Here is a 16,416-nt window from a genome sequence, read left to right as displayed (position 1 = left end):
GATTTTAAAGTTGATCATTCAATAGATGGAACAGTTAAATTGAGCGTGTTGATTTTTTACCGTGTAGAACCAAGAAAAATTTCACTCAGCGTTCAATTAGGGTCTTGCCGACATTTCTCACCAACACGAACGCACGGTTCATGGTTGCAAACAAACTGAATAAAAATGTGAGTGAAATGTGCGTGTGCGTACACGTAGAGGTGTGCGCCGCCGCGCCACGTCGCCGCCGCCGACAGTTTTTGGCACGCCGCCGCCGCCGACATTTTTGCATCGGCGCGCCGCCGTTTAAAATTTGTCACGCCGGTGATGGGTGATGGTTCGATGGTTATTTCCCCATCGTGGTTAAAATTTTACCTTGAAGCCGACCCATTTGAGTTTTGACAGATTGGTAGCTATTTGAAACAAAATAGATTTGGCGCCAATTTTCTCGCTAACAAAGTTTAACTATCGAATTATCAAATCTATACTTCGGAACAGAATTAGTTTTAATCACGTAAAAATAACCATTGAACTGTAAAATTTTAACTAAAAGTTGAACGAATCGGTGGAATGGTTCACAGCCTTAGAAATCTACTGCAAAATGGGATCTAATTATGCACGGTAAAAAATATACACGTCCATGCGAACTGTTCTGCATTTGAATATGCACTACTTTGGAAACAAATCAATATCAATAGCTGAGCTTGTCGCATTCAAAGACCACCACTTCCATTTGACGTGCACAATGTTTTGAATTTAAAACAACAAAATAAAAAATAAAATTACCTCAGCTCAGATTTGAATAGCATACCTTTGCTTGAAAGTCCTCCGTCTTACCATGACTCCATCTCACACTTCGAAATACCTCTTGAAATAAGCAGAACAGATGAAAGAACTGTCATCTATTTTTAGAACAACACCAATATCGCTCCACTCTTAAATCAATAGCCTTGAACCTGTGAATTCAATAGCATAGCACTTTCAATTCTAGTGGAGACATTATTGGTGCTGATCGAAGTGCTAATCATTTCAACATCCAGTGAGTAGCACTTTGATCAACAGTGTTGATGTTATGGAATTGTCTGTATTCAACACACTCGTGAAAGGTGTGACACCACTTCAAAATCAAAGGAATATCATTTTCAATAATAGTGATTTTAAAGTTGATCATTCAATAGATGGAACAGTTAAATTGAGCGTGTTGATTTTTTACCGTGTGGGATCAATCATGATGATTCATATTCGAAAACAAATTATGTATAGAGATGTCGCAAATTAATCGATTACTTCGATTAATCGATTCATCGTTGTGATAATCGATTAATTTTGAATCGATTATTACCCAACGATTAATCGATTCAATAATCGAGAGGAATCGTGAGTAATCGATTAGTTACTAATCGATTAATCAGAATTTTACGACATCATAAGGATGTCGAAAATTAATTGATTATTTCGATTAATCGATTCATCGTTGTGATAATCGATTAATTTTGAATCGATTACTATACAATGATTAATCGATTCAATAATCGGAAAGAATCAAGAGTAATCGATTAGTAACTAATCGATTAATCGGGATTTTACGACATCTCTAATTATGTATCAATTTGATGTCAAAATCAAAATATGCTATTTGGCCGGGAATGTCATTTGGTCGAATAGTTCCTTTGGCTGAAAAAATCGGCTGGCCCAATAGCTTTATAGCCGAATATGCTCTTTGGTCGAAAGTGTTGTTCGGCTGAATTAATCATTTTGGATATTTTCAAAACATTAACGGGAGAATATTTTGTTCTTCGCCTCAAAAAGATGAATGTATTCCCGAATAAAAAATACAGCAGAATAACAATACAATTTATTGTAACACTACTATTAATAACATTAAATTGGCAATAGATTATATTGTAAATGAAATCATAGAAATACATTAGAATGCATTGTTATGAACCATTTATTCAAATGTAAATGAAGTTTTCGCAATATAATGTACGGGTTGTTAAGCATCGTAACTATACAAAATCTGAGATTTTTCCATACATTTTTTTTCGTCACACGATAGAGTGTATGGTTAATATATTGTTGAAATATCCGAACAAAACTGTTCAAAATACAATGGATTGTATTGTATTTGTATAGTAAGACAATACGATTTTTAATTTCTCAGTTGTGACAACTTTACTGTTTAACAATGCAATTCAAAGGGAAAAAATGCATATTTGGCGCTATGAGGCACATATTGTTATATAGTCTATACGCAATGTAAAGAAACGTTTCAAAAGTTATCAATGTATGAATCTAATGTACGAAAATGTTTAAAAACAATTGCAAGTATTGTTATATTAGAGAAATATGTTGATTTATTGTATCCTCAGTGTTGATACAATCTGTGCAACTATCAAGAAACAATGTATCCTATTGTACACCGTACATTGTATTGTAATTCAATTGTTTACACTATTGAACCAATAGTACATTTTTATCCGGGCTACCACGGGCTCCAGAAGAAACTGCGGTGAAAACCCGGCTCTCCGCATGACACCTTCTAGCGCAATGTTGAACAACAGGCTCGAAAGTCCATCACCTTGTCTTAGTTCTCGGCGCGATTCGAACGAACTGGAGTGTTCGCCCGAAATCTTCACACAGTTTTGCACACCATCCACCGTTGCTTTGATCAGTCTGGTAAGCTTCCCAGGGAAGCTGTTCTCGTCCATAATTTTCCATAGCTCTACGCGGTCTATACTGTCGTATGCCGCCTTGAAATCAACGAACAGATGGTGCGTTGGGACCTGGTATTCACGGCATTTTTGAAGGATTTGCCGTACAGTAAAGATCTGGTCCGTTGTCGAGCGGCCGTCAACGAAGCCGGCTTGATAACTTCCCACGAACTCGTTTCCTAATGGTGACAGACGACAGAAGATGATCTGGGATATCACTTTGTAGGCGGCATTAAGGATGGTGATCGCTCGAAAGTTCTCACACTCCAGATTGTCGCCTTTCTTGTAGATGGGGCATATAACCCCTTCCTTCCACTCCTCCGGCAGCTGTTCGGTTTCCCAGATTCTGACTATCAGTTTGTGCAGGCAAGTGGCCAGCTTTTCCAGGGCCATCTTGATGAGCTCAGCTCCGATACCATCCTTACCAGCTGCTTTATTGGTCTTTAGCTGTTGGATGGCATCCTTAACTTCCCTCAAGGTGGGGGTTGGTTGGCTTCCATTGTCCGCTGAACTGACGTAGTCATCTCCTCCGCTGCCTTGACTTTCACTGCCTGTACTCTCAGTGCCATTCAAATGTTCCTCGTAGTGCTGCTTCCACCTTTCGATCACCACACGTTCGACCGTCAAGATGCTCCCATCCTTATCCCGGCACATTTCGGCTCGCGGCACGAAGCCTTTGCGGGATGCGTTGAGCTTCTGATAGAACTTGCGTGTATCTTGAGAACGGCACAGCTGTTCCATCTCCTCGCACTCCGCTTATTCTCAACGGCGTTTCTTCTCCTGAAAAAGACGGGTCTGCTGTCTCCACTTCCGTCTATAACGTTCCACGTTCTGCCGGGTACCTTGCTGCAGCGCGACCGCCCGCGCTGCGTCCTTCTCCTCCAGAATCTGTCTGCACTCTTCGTCGAACCAATCGTTCCTTCGACTTCGACCCATATACCCGACGTTGTTCTCCGCTGCGTCGTTAATGGCTGCGTTGACTGTATTCCAGCAGTCCTCAAGAGGGGCCCCATCGATCTTACCCTCTTCCGGCAACACTGCCTCGAGATGCTGCACGTATGCAGTGGCGACATCAGGTTGCTTGTGTCATGTACAAGACGCTAATAAGACCGGTTGTCCTCTACGGACATGAAACATGGACAATGCTCGAAGAGGGCTCGCAAGCACTCGGAGTATTCGAAAGACGGGTGCTTAGGACCATCTTTGGCGGTGTGCAAGAAGACGGTGTGTGGCGGCGAAGAATGCTCGCCCAGTATCCAAAAGGTAGCTAAAGCCGGAAGGGTACGATGGGCAGGGCATGTTGCCTGAATGCCGAACAGCAACCCTGCAAAGATGGTGTTCGCTTCCGATCCGGCAGGTACGAGACGACGTGAAGCTCAGCGAGCGAGGTGGGCAGACCAGGTACAAAACGACTTGGCGAACGTGGGGCGTATTCGAGGATGAAGAGATGCGGCCTCGAACCGTGTATTGTGGCGTCAAATTGTTGATTCAGTGTTATCTGTTTAGATGTAGACTAAATAAATGAAAAAAATAAATTGTACTCAAATCTAGGTAAATAGGATTTTACCATTTTCGGATCTGACAAAGGGAAAAAATGCATATTTGGCGCTATGAGGCACATATTGTTATATAGTCTATACGCAATGTAAAGAAACGTTTCAAAAGTTATCAATGTATGAATCTAATGTACGAAAACGTTTAAAAAACAATTGCAAGTATTGTTATATTAGAGAAATATGTTGATTTATTGTATCCTCAGTGTTGATACAATCTGTGCAACTATCAAGAAACAATGTATCCTATTGTACACCGTACATTGTATTGTAATTCAATTGTTTACACTATTGAACCAATAGTACATTTTTATCCGGGTTTTCTTAGAAAATTCTTCAAGTTTTTCCAGAATATTCATTTGGATTTTTTTTTATTTTCCACGGGAAATACTTTCAAGTTTCGAGAACTCTTTGGAATTTGGTACCAAGAGTAGCTCTTAGGATAAACCAAGGAAAATTGTTTGGAATTTACATAGAATCTCTTCAGAGTTGTTTAAAATTCCCACAGGAATATAAAATATTCGGAATATCCACCGAAAATTCTTTTTTAATTTTCTGTTCAGTATTCTTTAGAAAATTGTGACTGGTAAAAGGGACGCTTTAACGTTGACTTTGTCAATCTAGATTATTCAAGACGGTTAGTTTTTTTTATCCTTTTAAAGAGTGACATTTTTGCAGGGAGAAGTTCATCACTAGACGGCTAGTTTGGCATAGCCAACTTTAAAACAACGGGAAAATGCTCGTATTTTTTGAGGATTTTTTTGGGTTTCTTCAGAAAATTCTTTTTATTTTCGATAAGAAATTCTTGGGAAATTCCATTGACCGAGAGCGACAGACGTCCGAACTGGTAATTTGGCCGAAAGAGTCGTCTGGCCGAAACCATCGTTGGCCAAAAATGTCGTTTAGCCGAAATGGGTTTTTTGACAGAATGGTATTTTTTGACAGAATACGGCCAAATATCAATGACTGAACCTCGGACTGGACGGGTATATGGTCAGAAATTGCCAATCGTTTGACAAAACAGACTTTTTGTCAATTGACCATTGAACAAAATTCCGTAGCCTCTCTATTTTCAAGTCGATACTGGCCCTTAGGCCAAAAGATATCTAGCCAAATAGCAAAGTTAAACGTTTATTGGAAACTGTTATTAGGTCAAAACTGGTTTGACCAAAAATGTAGATTGGCTGAAAGCAAAAGGAAAATTTGGCCGGACTTGTAAAAAGTTGTTTGCCCTAGCAGGTCATTTGGCTAAAAATGCCGTTCGGCTGAAAAAATCGTTTGACCAAATATGGATCATTTGACTAAAAATGCCGTTTGGTAAGAATTGTCATTTGGTAGAAAAAGCCGTCTGGCCCAAAAATGTCCTTTCTGCAACCTTCTTTGAAAAGTGTCGTTCGGCGCAATTGACCATTTTCCCAAAAAGACGATCAAACGAATAGGTTATTTGACAGATAATTCCGTTTGGCCGGAAGGGTTGTTTTGAAAAAAAGACATTTTCAGGTCAAATGACTATTCCTACCAAACGGCATTTTCGGTTAAATGATCTATTCGATTAAATGATTTTTTCGGCCAAATTAACAGTTCGGCTGAATGTCTGTTTTTGTTGTATATCGCTTTCGGTCAAAGTACATTTTTGGTCAAAGCATTTTCGACCTGATAACAGTTTCGGATAAACGCTCAGTTCGGCTTAATGGGATTTGGGTAGATGACTTTTGACTTAAAGGTCAGTATCGACTTGAAAAGTAGAGGTTACGAAATTTCGTTCAACGGTCGTTTGACGAAAAGGCCTTTTCAACGTAAATGTCATTAGGCCGAACGGATGGATATTTTTGACTAAATTACCCGTTCATTTTTGTGAGATTTTTCGGCTATGCAGTCTGATTCATTAGATCAAATTTAAAAATTTTGTCCAACGTTTCGACATCGGTGTCTTCTTCAGAGGAACAATTTTGATTGCTCTTTGTTAAGTATGATGGGTGTTCAACTTGAAATTTCCCGTTCAGTTATTGATATTTGGCCGTATGACCTGTTGGCCCAAACAATATTTTCGGCCAAATGACCCATGCTGTCAACCGACCATTTCGGCCAAACGGTATTTTCGGGCTGATGAGCTATTCGACCAAACGACTTTTTTAAGCAATTTAGCAAAGCGACAGACGTCAGACGATGTCAGATGCAATAGAAGTGCACCTGATTGTGCAGCGCAATGCAGATCATCGATATTGACATCATTTTGAAGTTTAGCTGTCCGATAACTGCAAAACTGATGTAACTATCGAATTGCAGTTAAAAGCATTGCAGTTGAATGACTTTCAGTTATCGAACGTCTACTATACAAAGAATTTTCGGTAGAAATCTAATAATTTTGAACAATTTGCCGTTGAAATCCAAAGATTTTTTTATTGAAATCTACATTTGGAACAATCCTCCGCGGGAATTCTTAAGAAGTCTCCGTTAAACTTACGGAGAACTTCTCGTGAAAATTCCAGAGAATTTTCCTTGAAAACTCCTTACAGCCTCCCGCGGAAATTCTAAGGAATTTAATGCTTTATCGTTGGCCATGCCAAACTAGCCGTCTTAATTATTCTAGACTGAGAAAGTCAACGTTACAACAGTCATTCTACCAGCCGTACTTTCTTGCAATTGTGAATATAAGTTTGGAAGAATACTCAACAGAAACTTTCCGTGAATTTCCAAAGATTTTCCTGTAGAAGTGAAGAACAATTTTTCGAGAAAATTCTGAAGTTTCTCATGTAAACTGCGATGAATTTTCTTATGATATTCCAAACAATCTTATTTGGGAATTCCAAAGATTTCTCGGAACTTCAAAGTACTTCCCGTGGAAAATTCAAAAATAATTTCCAAATTTTGAAAAAACCTATAGAATTAGTTCATTTCATTTTTCAAGCGAAATTCAAAAGATTCTTCCTTTAATGTGTAATAAGCGTAATAAGCGTAATAAGAAAATCGCCACGCCGATTTACGCCGCCGCCGCCGCTGGCTAAAATGGCTTTCGGCGTGACGTCGAAAACGCCGCCGCCGCCGACCAAAATTCTGACAAACGCCGCCGCCGACGAATATCGGACCGGCGCACACCTCTACGTACACGCTCGCAGAAAGCCTAATGTACACTAGACTGATTCAAATTTTGACTTTTTTGCTCCCCTATGCTTAAACGATGGCATTTGCCATTTTAATAATCGTCCTAATTTTTTAGCTAATTTTTTGCTCATTTTAGTAATTTGACTGAGCACAAGCAGTTTGAAGCTTGTATGAAAATTACTATGAAAACATTAACTTTAGTGAAAAACCGTACCCCATCATTGCCCAGTTCTAAAAATGTATGAATACGTTAGCAACATAGAAAACAAGGGAAAATATCGTCGTTGTTGCTAAACGATTTGATGCTGGCACCAAAAGTTTTTAGGGAAATATTTCATATGCACTAGCGCCGCCAACCAGTTGAAATCCAAACTAAACTGACCTCCATCACAATGGTTTTGATGATGAGTACCCGAACAATTTTTCAGCAGACGGCAGATTTTTTATTTATGGGTTACTTTATATTTCCTTGCGATGGTTTGGCAACGGTTGGAGCGGGTCGCCAAATTTGACAACTCGCTATTCACCGAAGGTTGCGTTTACATTTCCCAAACCCGTTTACCAACGAGCGGTGCGAGTTCGCGTCATGATAGAGGTTGCTATTTTGGCTTTATTTACGCACTGGTGGGGATCGTCTAACTGGAAGTAAATAGTCCATCAAAGTGTTGCTATTTGCATTGAAACTTTTCGTTTAGTCTTTGAAAACATTGACAGCGACTGGTTCCCCGATAGACTATCTGTACATGTTATTCATTCATACATAAATAATATTGTCAAAACTTGTATTTCGACACTGTTGTTTCGTAAGGGCGAATGTCGCAAACGTAAAAAATGCCTTTTCCTGCTGATTCCTTAACAACTAGGAACGCTCGAAGCTATCAACCACTTGGAACTGGTGGGGCTCCGCGCATTCTACCGAACGGAAGCGGAAAATACCGCCAGAAGTCTCTAATCTTCTTGAAATCAGCAGAAGAAGTCAATGTTTACGTTTGCGACTTTCGCCCTTATAAAACAACAATGTCGATTTGACAATAAAAAAATCTTCTAAAAGCTCTATTTTTTGACTCACACAACAAATCGGTATACTAATATTCGAAGACTCTCCCCTTGTCGCCGATTCTGGTGCTGAATGCTCGGCGCGGAAACCCAAAGATGGGTACAGTAGCCGTTCGATAACTGCAAAATGTTTATTTTTCAGTTGACGAATGCCGTTCGATAACTGCAACGCATTCTAGACGTCAAACGGTTGACAATTGACGTCAGATGCAATAAAAGTGCATCTAAATGTGCCACGCAATGCAGCTGTCGATGAGTCTGACATCAGTTTGAATTTTAGCGGTCCGATAACTACAAAACTGTTGCAACTATCGATTTGCAGTTAAAAAGCATTGCAGTTAAATGACTTGCAGTTATCGAACGTCTACTGTACAATTTTGGGATTTTTGCGCTATGGGTCTGTTCAAATATTATGTAACGCGAAAAACGTTGTTTTTAAGAACTCCCCACCCCCTCGTAACAATCTGTAACCAAATCTAGAACTACCCCCACCCCTACGCGTAACGCGTATCAAACACATTTTTTTAAATCTTGTTTTTGGTAGAATTTGAAACACGATACAATAATTTTTTTTTGTATATTTTATGTTATTTTGACAACAACTATTTTTTGAAAAATTTAAATATTTTTTCTCAATTGTTACGCGTAACAATTTCTCGAAGGACCCTCACCTCACGTAACAAATCGTAACAAAAATAAAACAACCTCCCATCCCCTATTGCGTTACGTAATATTTCAACAGACCCTATACACTCGGTATCTCACTGAGCGAGTCCGACAGTATTTTTAAGCAGACCCCACACGACGGAAAATGTTTGACAAACTCTTGATTATTGAAGAAAAAGATTGATGGTGTGAGTGCGAACCCAAAATATTGAAGTAAATATTGAGGGAAATCAGAAAAGTTTGATCAAGATTTTTTTATGTACAGGTTTTCCGACTTCGTCAGTAGATGGGAATAAACAGCGCGGGGGGGAAACATACATTTTCAGTGCAAAACGTAAACAAACGAGCATAAATTGCATACAAAAATCCAAGATGGCTGAGTTGGGGATATTGACAAGTCGGATAACCTGCACGGTTAGAAAAAAGTACCTAATTTTAGGTACTTTTTTTCTCTTGCATCTCCCTCACTCTTCCTTTTGTTGTCATAAAATGAAGAACAAAACCAGTCAACAAGGGCATTAAAGTGTGGGAACCCAACGTTAAGTAATCTCATGTTTACAAAATTTGAGTGAAATTTACCTAACTTTTGGTTAGTTTCTATTTAAAATTAAGTATATTTTACTTAATATTAAGTGAATTTTATTTAATTTTGAAAAAAAATTACTTAATTTTGGGTTCCCACACTGAACCCCCGATTTGAGTGAAAAGTACCTAATATTAAGTACTTTTTTCTAACCGTGTGTACATAAAAAAATCTTGAGTTTGATATTTCTTTCAATATTTCCCCTCATCTCCCCCCGCAGTTTGCCCACAGGAGTCGATGACGGTTGAGTGTGTGCGTGTTTTGTGCGTTATACCGCTATTTCATTCGTATTAGTTCAAGAAAAAATAGAGTTTTTCTTCAGCTACGGCCATGCCGGAAGAATATTGTAGAAAAGTTTGATGAAAAGTTTGACGAAAAAAGTATTCGGTTTGACGAAGCCGCGCTGCTGCCATCTAGTAGAGACGGACGTGTGCGTGAAATCACTGTATTTCAACATGGTGAAGATAGGAAATATATTTTAAAATGCTTATAAAATGTTTTAAAAACTAATTTACTAAAAGATTTTAAATACGTAGTATTAGAATTTTGGAAAACTACATGTTTGGCTACTTATCAATACATGTTTTTTTAATCAAAATAATTCGGCTTTAATATTGCTAATCTGAAAGTAAATTAAATTTCTAACTCGAAAAAAAATCTAACTATTTCCGGCTAAAATGCGTTTTAATGGTTTAACAAGAGTTTTAAAATTCACGTCCTGTATGCCTTGCCGGGTGAAATAAAAAAGCATCACCCAACCCCCATTTTGTTTTCTCACTGCCGTCAAGGCGAATTGTCAATATATGCCTCGTGTGGGGTCTGCTTTACACGGCGGGTAGCCTTGAAATATTTCATCTCAAGCCTGCATGCATGCTTTTGTCATTCGGTGAAAGAGTCCAAACCCCTTGCTGAAAATTATGTTGTCAAACAAAAAAATAACCGCCATCCAGTTTGTGATGCCGATGCGTGTCTTCCGTTTCTGCGTTTTTCGTTGTGATTTGTGAAAAATTAGGAAAAGTTTGTGCTTGATCTTGATCACATTTGTTTTGTCAGATTGTAAAAACGATTGTGGAGTAAAATTTAAAACAGTGTTGTGCTCGGTTTGTTAATATTAAGGTGGAAAAATGTGCGACTTCGGATTCACCGTCGATGCGATCATCCGGCGCTCTCGCCGCTATTATCTCAACGCAGGTGGGTGGTCCATTTCCGGAATCCGGATTCCTAACAATTTCTCCAACACTTCCGATATAATATGTATGCCATTGTTCCAGGTGAGTGGTAAATTGAATGGGACACTAATCCAAAGCGAAAGGAACATAAATTCCAAGTCGGACAGTGCTGAATCCGAGCGTGACGTGTAATAAGCAACAGAAGTCATGAATCGAAGGGTGGCCTCGGCTGGCAATTAGAAAAATGCTTCTTCTGTTTTCCAACCGGATAAGATAGTCCTCGAAAACGCGTTCAAAACAGATGCTCATGCTCCGTTAGTCTATCCTTACACTTGACGGCAAACGATGAAGCGAAGCTCCCGACGAGGATTAGAGGCGTGTCCGCCGATAAGACCCGTCAGTTCGCATAAATTTAGATGCTTTCCTGTTCCCGTCTTGCTATCGTTACACTACGAGGGTGACCGTTTGAGGTGGGATTTCGACGGTCAAAGCGCCAGTAGGAAACTGGAACAATCTCAAAATGCCCCTTAATGAGATTAGCTGGGACTTGTGTCAGTGTTGGGTTCGCGTCTGTTATTTCTTTTCCTTTGGTACGACCTTTGACTGAGCCGGCGGAGAAGACGCCAGGGGTTTGGCGTAGCCTGGACAGTTTTATTTGATTTCAAATGAATTAACGCCGGGTAAATTTGGGTTTATGTGGCCCGGGATTCGAGAGGCGACTACTTTTAGATAAGCCTCGTGGACTGGTTTGACCTATTTTTGTACATTTTTTTTCGGGTGGCCGATAATCGCAAAATACCACCGTGAGGGACGTTCGATGACACATTTATCACGCTTTTGACATGTCCTCTCGGTGTTGTATCATGAGAACGATAAAGTGCACAAAATCCGACATGGGATATTTCTAAACAAAAAATTGTTCTCCCCGTACGCGGGATCCCGCTATGGAAATCGACATTGGTCGGTTGCGGTTCCGCTGCACAAATATCTTGCCGGAGAGGTGGTGGGGTATTCCAGGAGGGAGCTCGTTCGAGCGCACAATGGCATAAAATTGAAAATATGTATCGTTCCGCTTCCGTCCGTTGCCGGCTTCTTGTCCGGTTGGATGGTGACTCCTGCTGGCTAAAAACCAACTAACGTTGGGCAGGAAAAGCGGTGTGGGACTGTGGTTGCGAGAAATCCTATCAAAATATGACATATTTTCCGAAGCAAATTCCAGTTTTTTCTTCCTGTTTGCGAAATATGATGCTTTTAGTTGATGGTGTCGGTCCTCAACAACACTCCGTCATAAACGATGGACGACGACATGAGTTTCTATTTTCTAATATAAAAAACGACATTATTCACTGCGATGCGATGCGATCGGCTCGTAGTATGTTGGATGTCTGTTGAGTGGGAAACGGAACTCGGAAGCATGGAGTGTTTTCTAAGAAGGCACAACATCACTTGTTGTAAATGATGGTTGGAAATCGTTGGCGTGGTGTTTATGATTGTAAATTGATTCGGTTACTTCATTTTGCACCATAATATCAAATCATTGGGCTTAGCAAAAAATAAATTTCCTCGAAATTTATCTGAAATTCATTTTAACTTTAATTGGATTTAGATTTGAAGTCGAGCAGTGTTTCAAGAGCATCATTCTATTCTCAGATTTAACACAGCATGCATTGAGTTCATCCTTATTTTTGGGATTTTTACAAATCTCAATTTTTATAAATCTTAGCATGCAAGATTGATTCTGGGATTTAATCATAGTGATTCAATCTCTGCGTTTGTGCATGTACCTGTCAATCTAAGAAAAGGAACAGGTACATGGGGAAACAGCGTGCTCCTGTGTGTGTGTGTGTGTGTGTACAAACTAACCCCCACTGTCTGGCAGTGATGTTATGGAAGAAAGCTGTCTGTTAAAACAGTCAGATTTAATCCGGGAGTTAGAAAGTGCTAGCTCTACTGCAGCTCCAGTGACCCATTTCAGAGTGCCTGGTATTTCATGTCCACTCCGAGGTCACTATCACTAACAGTAAGCCCCGCATAAATACATTCAGATATCAAATGGATATATGCAATATATTTACACTTCCGAGATCAAGATTTAGGGTAAAGTGCCCAATAGTGGACCCCCAACCAATAGTGGACCCTCCAGACATTTTTTCATTATTACAGCACAATGGAAATATTTTGCTATGAAATTCCATCGGGAGAACCTACCTTACAGTCCTATGATTTGATTACGTGCATTGAAAATGCTCTGGAAAGTAAAATTAGTTGATTTTTTACAATTCTATAAAAAATAAACACGAGAGTGTCCATTATAGGAATATTTTGGGGGGTCCATAATAGGGAAGAAGAACGTCCCGAAACGAAACATGAAAATCAAATGAAGTGTCGACTATAGGAAAGCAATTTCCTATTATGGACCCCCAGGGGGTCTACTATAGGGCAAATTTAGTCCAACTTTAGAATGTTAATTTCAAAGAATAACGTCGAGTATTTGAGTGTTTTATGTATGTATCGTGAAGAGGAGATGCAGAGCTTGATGTTAGATATGACGCAAAATTAATATTTTGACAATTTCCACTTCTTATGCCAGGAAGAGCAAAATTTCGCTACTAGGGGGTCCACTATTGGGCATTTTACCCTATATCCATGATACATCATAAATATACATCGTTGAACTCAGACCGTATTTAGTGAAATCAGTTTTTATATATATATTTATAAGTATGGAACGGACTCACCATATTTGAAACTTTCCAATCCATCGTTTGTGCCTGACCTTTTTGATCCAACCATAATCATTCTCTATAATCTTGAAGACTAAATCGTCTCAAATATATATTAGTTATGTTATGTGCATGAGTTATGAGTATGTTTTTATTTAGATTTTTTTTTAATATTATTCCCTCAATGGAGTCCATTAATGCATTTGTAATGAATTAATGGGGAAACAGCGTGCTCCTCAACCTTTAATCTCTAGATAAAATTTGATAATGCCTGATCAACAACAAAGAGCTTTCATTAGCTTGTTCTAATCAACAATCCAATAATAGTTTCGAAAATGCCACGTTGAATTTGGTTATATTTATACATCAACAGAAATTCACCAATGTAAGGTTTCATCTTACAACATTTGAATAGGTATCATAATTTATGTGGATCTTACAATACATTGGAAAATATAGATTCAACATATCGATATAGAAGATTTTGATATCGATGAACCTAAACGGATCTTACGAAGGGTCCAACCAATAGTTAAACCTGCTTTTCTTTTTATGGCCGTACAGTCTTACATAAGGTATAGAATAAATGTCAAACCGACTTGAAGTATCTTCGTTTGTTTCCAACCAGATAATAAAGATATTATTTAGGTATTTTGATAAATTTAATTTATTTCATAATAAAGAAATCATGAGGAATAGCAATTGGGAGTTCGACACAATTTCAGAGTATTTTAAAAAATGGTGTCCTTTTGATGATGCTGACAGCTGTTTTTGATGCAGGGGTATGTTGCCAAACTGTTCAACGACATTGCTGTTTTCAGAACCGCACTCGCTCAAGGGCTTTAGTTTTTTGATTGGCTGGAGATTAGAGATTCTTCTATATAAAGCTCAAACCAACAGCCGTCGAATTTGGCCTATAAATTCTACAGCACGAATTGAGTTATAACACTGTAAGTGGATGCGGCTTGTGCCTATTTTGAAAAGGAAAAAATAATTTATAAAAAATGAAGATTAGATGAAGTGGAAGAAACGTATCAAACTTACAACTCGACAAGGCCATAGGTAGAACAACAATGACATTCAAATCACACAGAAGACTAGATTTCTCACAGATAAGGCCAGCAGGCCTGGTAGCGAGTCACTTTTTAGTGACTTGGTCACTTTTTTCGGGTCGGTCACTAAAAAGTATCTTTTTTCGATCTCAAGTCACTAAAGTCACTTTTTCTCGGAAAAAGTCACTATTTTTAACTATTTTGAAACTTTTGACTATGTGTCGTTAGGATCATCGTCGTGGAATGCGAAAAAATATTAAAAATTTTGAAACTTCATCGGAGGATGATTTGTTTATGCCGGATATGAAATGACGGATTTAGAAAAAAATATCACTCAGTACTTTTTGACCCGAAAGCTGTTCGGAACTTCTTCGTGACTTCGTGACTTGAGATTCGCTGTGAATCTCGGTGTACTACAAAACCCCTTCATTTTGTATCACAGTTTATGATTGGGTACATATAGTAATGCAAGCAAGATGGGCACAGCAGACTGAGAATCTAAATATATTCACAAAGCCAATAGCAGACTATGCTGTTTTTGAAATCTCTTTTAAAAACTATTGAACTCTACACTTTATAAATTGAACTGTTGAATATTAAGATTCAACTTTCTATTTTTGATACACTGCCGTGAATAGCATATTTGTCCCATATGAATAGGAAACCCAGCAAAGATGGGACAGATATGCGATTCACGGCAGTACATTTCCTGTTGTTTCGGAAAACTATTAGTTAGCGTGGGCTTCCTCTTATGCTCATTAAAATATTAATTTTTTAATCAAAATGGAGGAATTGCCATCTCTGCTTGATACTGCAATGGACTTTTGGATGGCATCTTCTACGTACACAGTTAATTTTTTTACTGGAATCTTTGCAATTTGTTAAATTTTTATCTAGATTCGCACAGCCGAGCCCCAGCAAGAGCTGCAAAAAATAAAAATAAGTGTGTAAGGGATCCCCCATAGAAAGATTATTTTTCATAATGTTTCGTAAGAAGCGAAATAAACGGTCTCTCGACATCTGATCCGATAAATTCTTAAGAATTTTGCAAAATATATCCCGATGACAACTTAGACATTTGAAGCTGCATAATGTTTGGATAATCCATCCAGAAAAATAGTGAATGTGTTGGTTCGTAGCTCAAACTTCTTATTTAGGCTTTTTAAAGTCCCAATCCTTTTTTAAAGGTTTCAAAATTATTTTTGTGTTTCAACTTTATGAACTTTGTGTTTCGAAATAAATCTATGTCTTAAAATTCATTAAATAAATTTCTATCATGAAAAAGTGCAATTTTCACACACAAGCAAAGATTTTACGAATAAGTTTGAATTCATATTAAATATTATTGCATATTATTCTATATGACTTGCCTATAAGTAGAGCTATCCCAGTAATAAAAAGAATAAAATAAAACAAACTCGATAAGAAAATTATTTTGAGCTTTTTAGTGGAATGTTTTCACCTTTCATAAGACGAGTTTAAACAATCCCATTGAATTCCACCACTTAATTGTATCCTGACAGATACGTATTTCGACCTCAACAGTAAGGCCGTCTTCAGTGTCTCGTACTTGAGTCGAGTCAAGTACGAGACACTGAAGACGGCCTTACTGTTGAGGTCGAAATACGTATCTGTCAGGATACAATTAAGTGGTGGAATTCAATGGGATTGTTTAAACTCGTCTTATGAAAGGTGAAAACAAACTCATCAGATTTCACTTGTTATAAGACGAATTATTCCATTCCATCACTTTGAAATTTTTGATCAGTGTCTCATACTTGAATCGACTTTAGAAACTAAAGACGTCTTTACCAGTGAG

The 16,416-nt window shown here is 38.4% G+C and overlaps 1 protein-coding gene across 1 annotated transcript in view; it reads left to right on the top strand.

The window, feature by feature from the left end:
- The window catches only part of LOC134213681 (CUGBP Elav-like family member 1), a 495,491-nt gene that overhangs the window by 116,146 nt on the left and 362,929 nt on the right, over positions 1-16,416 (top strand). The window lies entirely within an intron of this gene.

This window comes from Armigeres subalbatus, chromosome 2 (genome assembly GCF_024139115.2).
Source record: "Armigeres subalbatus isolate Guangzhou_Male chromosome 2, GZ_Asu_2, whole genome shotgun sequence".
Taxonomy (NCBI): domain Eukaryota; kingdom Metazoa; phylum Arthropoda; class Insecta; order Diptera; family Culicidae; genus Armigeres; species Armigeres subalbatus.
The sequence above is the reverse complement of the archived record's forward strand: the minus strand, read 5'-3'. Positions and strand labels throughout refer to the sequence as shown.